Raw genomic sequence first — 8,291 nt, 5'->3', positions numbered from 1 at the left:
ACCATGTATTTGGCTGGTGGCTAGGATGATTTGAAATCATCCAGGTGTGATATATGGCATAATAATTCATATCAAGAAAATGGTTTGTATTAATAAAGAAGGGGAAGATTTGGGAGGGTGGCCATGGGAGTCAGAAAGCCCTGTGGTTGATGATACTATTAGACTATTAATGATGAGGCCATCAGGAATGTAAAAGACTTTAGAGGGAACAAAGAAGAGTGATTCAGGAGACACCATGCCATCCAGGGTTGCTTGTTCTCCAGCCATTAAGGCATGGAAGTTGCTGGGTGTTTGCCATTGCTGTTATTTGCAAAGTTGTTTGACCAATTAAAAGTTGTTTTTGAAAAAGACTGCTGTGGAGAAAAGGGTGTAAGAGGGGAGCCTGCCCTCGAGATAAAAAAGCGGCAACATGATGAATTTATGTCATCAATAAAGAAGCAGAAAGAAGGAATGAAAAGGAACAGGCCAGCAGAATGGAGACCAGGACAGGAAAAGGGACAGTGATTGCCTCATGAAGATCGGTTTGGCCAAACTCAGCAAACCGCTCAGAGAAGCTCGTACAGAAAGTCGCTGGAAATTGGCGCACCGGAGCTGGGAAGAAGCTCAAGCTGAGAAAAGTGGAGCCGCGCACACAACTGCCCCTCGCTGGTAAGCAGTTGCGCATTATGGGGAATCATACGTCCTTAGGAACAAAGACTGTCCTGGTAACCTTACAGCTTATTCCCTTTACTAACAATCAGACAGTCTATAATCCTGAAACATGGTACCAAATGGAGGTCAAGGTGTGGGACTCTGCTACTAAAAATGACAAGGCGGGATTGCTTGGCACCTGGTGAGCAGTCTCTGAGGCCTTAAAGAGCCATGTGGGACCACAGTCAGACACATGTGGTTTGCCAGACAGTGAGGGAGCTGCGGGCTCCTTTACTGATCCGACTGCTACGCCATGGGCCCCTCTGCTGCTACAGCCATCACAGGCTTTTGCTGTTTCGCCCCCTGGTGACCTGGATGTGCCTTTTGACCCAGGCCCTACTGGCCTTGAAAAGGAGATGGATATGTTTTTCTTCGATTCGGGAAGAATGGGATTCATAAGGCCTGAAGACTGAGTTGCTTGACAACTTAAAGCCAGACTTGTTGTTCCCACGACTAGCCCTGGAATTCTCCGGTGTTTGTAATCAAGAAAAGGAACAGAAAATGGAGACTGTTACGTCATGGAACTTAAAGGACTGTTACCTTTTCTGATTGTACATAGGTATAGGCATACTTGGGTTTAGTATGTAAAAGCAATGTTCTGTATATTTAGAAGGTTCAATGTTCGTGTGTGTGTGTTGGTAGAGCATAGACTCCCCGCGCACCCAGCGCTGTTTACTTGCCTTTTATAAATATTACTAAATTCAGATTGAGTTGAGAATTCATTTATAACACATGAAATAAATTTGTGCTCTGAAACTGCCTTAAAGATTTTCAACTTTCCCCCCCTCTGCTTTCTTGGGAGTAAACAAATAATTTTGCAAATACGCTAATTTCTCAGAGACAATCAGATACATGAAGGGTGTCCACGCGTGTGTGCATCGTGCAGGAAACTTCGCCTATAGGAGTTCAGCATTGCACACCACTTGGTTCTATGACTCAGTTTAAAGTCTCCCAAATGGAAAGAATAGCCAGCCACTGCATCACTCAGACAAAAATTAAAACGTGAAAGGATTTGGACTGAATTATTTATCAAGTAAATAGATGGCTAATGAACCATGTAATTTACTTTGGTTCAAATAGATTACCTTAAAAAAAAAAAAAAAAAAAAAAAAAAAATACCCCTACCTTATCAGCTGCATATGTTGTAGTGTTCCAATAATGGTAGGTACTGCTAGATTCAGAGACAGGTGATGTGGGAAAGGAAATACGTCAGGAATGTAATGATCTAAGACAGAAGCCAGATCTGACATTGCTTCTAATTCTTGACTAATGATTTCCCTTGTATTTTGCTGCTGTAGTGCCATGTCAGTGCTTTCTTAATTAGAAAATCAAAGTACAAACTGTAAAATAGATGGTGCCTTGAGTACTGCTATTGGTAATCTTGAAAGTATGATTTAGAATATTATAGCCCAACCTAAGAATGCGTAGCCTATCAAAATCTGTAACCTGATATAAAAAATACAGGTCTAAGAGGTCTATATACTTGCTATACCAAAATAAATGTTGTCTTTTATTAATACCAAAGCCAGTATGATATTGGAAGCAGTGACAGGAAAGGAACTTAAATTTTCCCCAAAACAAGTGCCCTTGAAAAATTATTATTTTAAAATCCAAGCTGACCAATACTATGAGACTACTGAAAACATGTTTTAAATAACTTGGAGAAAGTGTTTCTCCCTCAGCATTCTATATTGCTTCTTCTTTATTTTTTAAGAAAAGATACAGCTTGCTTCATAGCTTTGTAGGGGGAGAGTTCTTGCACGTTGGGCAGATTAAATAATTCCTTGAGAAATTAAGAAATTAAGACAAAAAAATAATCATCTATTAAAACAACAACAACAAAAAAGCCATAAAAATTCCAAATTGAACCAAATGATTTTAATAGCAGGGTGAATTGTACAGGTATGGGGGTAACACAGAGGGAAATACTCTTGAGAGTTTCATTTTTGAAGTAAGCTATCCCAGTCTGCTTTCAAGTTGATGCAGATAATGTCCAAAGTTCTCTTTTAAGCTCTGGTAGTTTTAAAAGCATAAACTGAAGACATTATACTCATGAAACCATAAATCTTTGGAAATGAAAATTATATCTGCTGAAGTAAATCTTGTGGCTTTCTTTTCTTGAATTTTGCTGATGTGACAGTAAACTGATATACCTAACACAGTGGAATCATCTTTATCAGCAAGTAAATTAAAATAGCTTAATTATTTGCCTATCTTCACCTGTCTGCATTTTGTACCTCATTGTCATCCTGGCAAAAAAAACATTAAAACAACAAAACTTTCTTTAAAGGCAGAAGGAGAATTTATGTCAAGTCCTACAATGACTTTGTGGTGCTACAAATAATGACATCTACCCCATTATATTTCCATGAAGAAAGTATTGATGGGAAAGCCTTCATCTTCTGACAGAAAGTGAGAGGGATGTATCCATCAGAATAAATCTGATCTGAAATAGTACATTCCTAAAACAATTTTGTACCTCTACTCACTCTTGGCAAAAAGTAAATTATTAAAAATAAAATAAAATATAAAATAAAATAAAATAAAATAAAATAAAATAAAATAAAATAAAATAAAATGGGGAGGATAAAAGGAGTCAAGGAGAGGAAGAAATCACAATGCTTCCTGGTCATCTGAATTTCAATACTTGTGCTCATAACTCTTACCAAAATATTTCCATAGTCTTCAGAATTTTGTTGGTTGTAATGTGAGTAGTTGGCAGGAAACTAGAAAGACCAGATAGAAACTCCAAAATACAGTGCTAGAAGCTTCCTGTTAAGCTAAGCTTAAATATAATCTTTTGCTGAATCTCATGCTGAAGGGTTGAGAATGGAATTGGCTATCCAGAGAGTATTCATATTCCCAAAACTAACATAAATGTATGTCCTGCTGCCAAATTGAGATCCATTGCAGATGCCTAGGGATTAATTGTCCAGTCTACCCACCTGGAATAAATATGTGTTTTATAATGGAAATATGTATATAGGAGAAATATGACAGAAGAGGAGGCTAATAGCATACTGCCCTTTTTAACCCTCACCTCAAAAATGTCAAAAAAATATCATTTTCTGCAATCAGCTCCATGTGAAGGCCAGCTAATAATTAATGTAATTCTCATAAAAAGGGATTCCATGTCAGTATTCTGGCCAGTTTGACTTTTTTATTTTTGAAAATGGGATGAGTTTAAGAGGCCTTAATGGACCAGGTGGTACCCCAAAATAAAGCCAGGTTAAATTAGAAATTCTTGTTCTTGAAATTCTTCTTAAAAGCATACGGCTGCAGTCTTTAAATTTAAAGCTACCAGAATAGTCCTAATTCAGAATAGAATCTATATGTGAAAAAGAAAATAACTGCACATTATGGAGATGGAGAATGCACATCTAGTGCTTGATGACAGTGAATTCCGTTATTTCATGTCTTTATCTTCCTTTAATGTATATTGAAACAATATATGATTTTTTTTTTTTTTTTTCTCTCTTGCAAGGCAGGCTTTTCTGCACATTTAGTCACAGTCTGTTTAATCACCAGTGATTTTTCTCCAGTGTGTGTATCTACAACTGAGAGACACTGATATTAGACAGTTGCTTGTCTGGAATTGTTTTAGTAGTTTGATGGAACTGCTCGCAAAATAGGGAAAAAAAAAATCTTCCCTGATTCATTCTGCTCTTTAAACATAATCAGCTGCAAAAGGCGCTCTGTAACAATGACAAATGCAGTGCCATGCAGGTAAAACCACCAAAAGTAATCTATCCAGGATTAAGGAACTGAGATTGGAGGGTAGGCTATAGCAGAGGAGACAACTCATTCATCTACCATTCCTAAGAATGAAATTGTTTTGTGCTGTGAGACTCAAGGTCCCTAAATAAAGTGTGTAACGTTAAATTGATAAGAAGATGGAAGAAATTATGATGCACCCAGCTGCTAAGATGCAGATTGTAACCAAACCTGTTAATATTTGAAGAACCACTTTTCTTAGGCCTGCTTTTCCTCCTTGATCTGTGTCTTGATCTGTGTTTTCACAACATTAATATAAGGACCTGACTGCCTTGGGAGACGTGCGTTTTGCAAAACTGACAAATCTACTCCAGCAGGAAAAATCTCATCCGTGTTTGGTTGTATCAAATAGAGCAGCACAAGTTCATGCTAAGAACTGCTTAATCTAAGTGGAGCATATGCATTGAAACTATTTTCAGAAGAACACTAATTGTGAACTGCCATTCTCAGTGCTGTTGGTTCTGAGGAAGAAATAGTTTCTTCTATTCATGTATTTACTCTTTGGCAATCTTTGAGACTCTCCACTTCTTCTTCAGGTATAAAAGTTAATGTGAAACTTTGGGAAGAGTTTAGAATTTCCTGATTTCACTAAGCTTGGCAACTTACCCCTGTGCAACTGATCAAAATAAACAATACTTTATGTTCAGGAAAGTTCATGAGAAAAGCTTGAGTCAAAGTGTACTTAGACTTGTCTTTTGTTCGTTTTGCTTAAATAAGAGGAGCAAGAGAGTTATTGTAAGAGACCAAACCTTAAGCTCATCTATTTGTTTTCATTAAATTTAGGAAAATCTGCCTGGAACTCGTAACCATTTCATGTGTTATACTTACCTTTTTTTGTGCACCTCCTGTAAAATCTAATTAATTCTTATCTATTTAACAAGTCTTCAGATAGGAAATGGATACTCATGCTTCACTAACAGAGTATCATGCAAACTGAGTTGCAAGATTAGCATTATGTATATATTAAGATAACTGGACAATCTCTACTGGCTCTTAATAAATAAGTATTGCAGTAACAAAAAAATAAAACCAGTATAAGAAAGGTAACTTTCTATTTTTATAGCATTTTATTGTTCTTAAACCTAATGTTTTGCTGCACCATGGGCTGTTTCATTTCTTCTCCTGGAAGGAAAAGATAACTTTAATTTTCTCATAAGTATGTTGCTGTGTCCTCTGTAAGAGTATTCTTCACTAAAGGACAGTTTCTATGAAAAATAGGGAAGAGAAGGTTTCTTTCTTTGTGTGAAAGAATACTTAATAAAAGAAAGGTTGTGGTCTGGTAAGCCTAAAATCTGACCTGAAGTTGAAAGATCAAGCTAAAGAAATGGATAATGTGGCATTAACAACACAAGAGGTGATGGCCTGTTCATATATATATATATATTTATATATATATATATAAATGGTTTTCTGAAAATGTAGGCATTCACAAAACATGATGGTATTACATTAGTTGCCAATAATTGCAAATCTGTCAGCATACATTGGTTGGCATGCTTTGCCCTTTTGGGGTTACAGTACAAAAAGTCAGTGCTGATGAGACATATTTATGCCAGGAACTACAAGAAATTAATTTTCAGCATTGATCAGTGGAATGCATCCAAGCTTATTTCAATAATGAAAAATGAAACCCTATACACTGCAGTATTAAAACTAGCAGTTTATACTTTCTGACAAAGCTATCTGCAACAACCCAAGCTTGTTGAAAAATTCTGGGTCAAAATATGTGCATAGGTTTTAAAATCTAAAATATTTTGATAAAACAAGTAGTTCAGGAAAGAAACTCTTCAACAAACAAAGTTCTCAATGACCATAACATCAGTGTTCAATTTCTTTTCTGCAATAATGAACAGGATGATAGAAAATGTACCGCAGGAATCAGAGATTAGATTTGCCTCACTCTTTTGAATGGTATCTCTTCAGGTACCTTGATAAACAGCACACCAACTTGTGAAATCTAGCACGGTCATGGAAGCTGTCAATCCTGAACTGTACTAAGTCTTTGCAAGTAGGTGTAGTACCAACTATTGATTTTCTATGGCATTAAATAAAAGCAAACCAAAGGGAAGTGTGATATTTTTTGAAATTGAGACTTGAAGACAAGTTTTTGGGCCTAGGTGTTTGGAGTAATGCTTGTTGGTAGTGCTTCTTTTTAGAAGCTGACTAGAACATGAAATATAACCTTTCTTCTATCTCTTTTTCTGTCATTGTCTGTCTGTAGTACTGATGTGTGCAAACAAGATACCTTTTTTTTTTCTTTTTCTTCCAAAAAGCATACCAAAAAAGACCACTTTGTGAGATCTAGTGACTGCTGAGTCATCTCTTACCTGCCACCATCAGTCGCAAGCCAAAGCAAATAAGAAATATTACATCTTAAAAAACATTTTTGTCTATCCTTGGCATGATTTAAGGTACGCCATTTCACCGTGAGATTTACCAATTAACTGTTGAGATTTTGGGGTATTACATAACTTTTTAAAAACTAAAATCTCCAATTTTCTGGTGAGAAATAAGAACTTTCATCACATCACCATTATCATCATTATCAGTCAGCAAGCTGAAGCACCTTAAAGCATGTCAATTTTTAATCAGATTCCCCAGAGCATTGAAAATACTCCCTGAGTCCAGACTAATGAGGAGCAAAATTGAATATGTCACCTTAGCATGCAGGTGAAGAGGAATGAAGTTTCCCATGACCCCAATAGCACTACATTGTCACTTCCGAAGAAGTAAGAATATGTTTGGTTCCTAAGTAGAACTGATGCATAAAAATCTAAGTGGCATTTAAAGAAATAAAAAGCAAAACCACAACCTGTGCATCTCTTTTCTCAAATTCAGTGACTAAATACAAAATGCTTCTTTATGAACAAACAGGCATCCAAAAACCTGAAGATTTGATGGGCATTTTATTTTCAGATCCTTTTTTATGATTATGTATCCTACAATTATACTGCTGACTGTTTGTATCTGTCAGCAAGATAGCAAAACCAGCACAGGTGTCAGCAGTCTGTGCCATCTGCCATATTCGATTGTGCACAGTGCTATTTAGAACAATGCTATCATCTTAATATTCCAGATACCTTAATGAGTTTCTCACTCTAATTAAATGTGCAACTTGCAGAGATCATTGGATGCCAGATTGCAGTGGCTGGGAAAAAAAGCTTTCATTGTTCAGAAGCAGCTTTATGGTGGTAGAGGCATATTTCAGTTTTTAGTACTTGGGATCACAAGCAAGGTAATATTTGATTTCAGATTTAGCATATTAATAAACACTTAAAGCTATAAAGCTATAGACAGAAGAGTAATTTCAAATAGAGTAATGCTTACAGATTGCAACAACAGATCAGGAAGAACCTGATGGCTAAAAGTGACAGTGCACAAAGAATGACACCAATGCTGTTATGGTGCGATCTCAACTCCTGCACTTCTGAGCAGTGGCTGTGGAGTAAGGAGGAGGATTCAAAAGTGTGAGGGCGTAGGGAAAACTGATACCTAGCATCCATACTGTGGTGCACAGAAACAGCTCCTCTCAGTGAACAACAGGTAAACAAAAAAACACATGTTTTAAAACCAGTTAAAAAGTCTTTGCTCTTTTCAATTGCCTTTAATTGTCTCTGACATTAACCAAAAATTAGCATCATGTTGTTTCTGTTAGGTGTTAGGTTCACTTACTCTACCCAAATCCAGGTGGGCAAACTTTAGAGAAAACAAGATGAGGGAAAGTTAAAGAGAAAACAACATGAATGATTTTTGTCTTTTTTTTTTTTTTTTTTAAACAGTTTCTTTTGGCTAGCTCTGTGCTCCACCTTGTTTTCCTTTTGCACTAC

The sequence above is a fragment of the Anas platyrhynchos genome, chromosome 4 (genome assembly GCF_047663525.1).
Source record: "Anas platyrhynchos isolate ZD024472 breed Pekin duck chromosome 4, IASCAAS_PekinDuck_T2T, whole genome shotgun sequence".
NCBI lineage: Eukaryota > Metazoa > Chordata > Aves > Anseriformes > Anatidae > Anas > Anas platyrhynchos.
The sequence above is the reverse complement of the archived record's forward strand: the minus strand, read 5'-3'. Positions refer to the sequence as shown.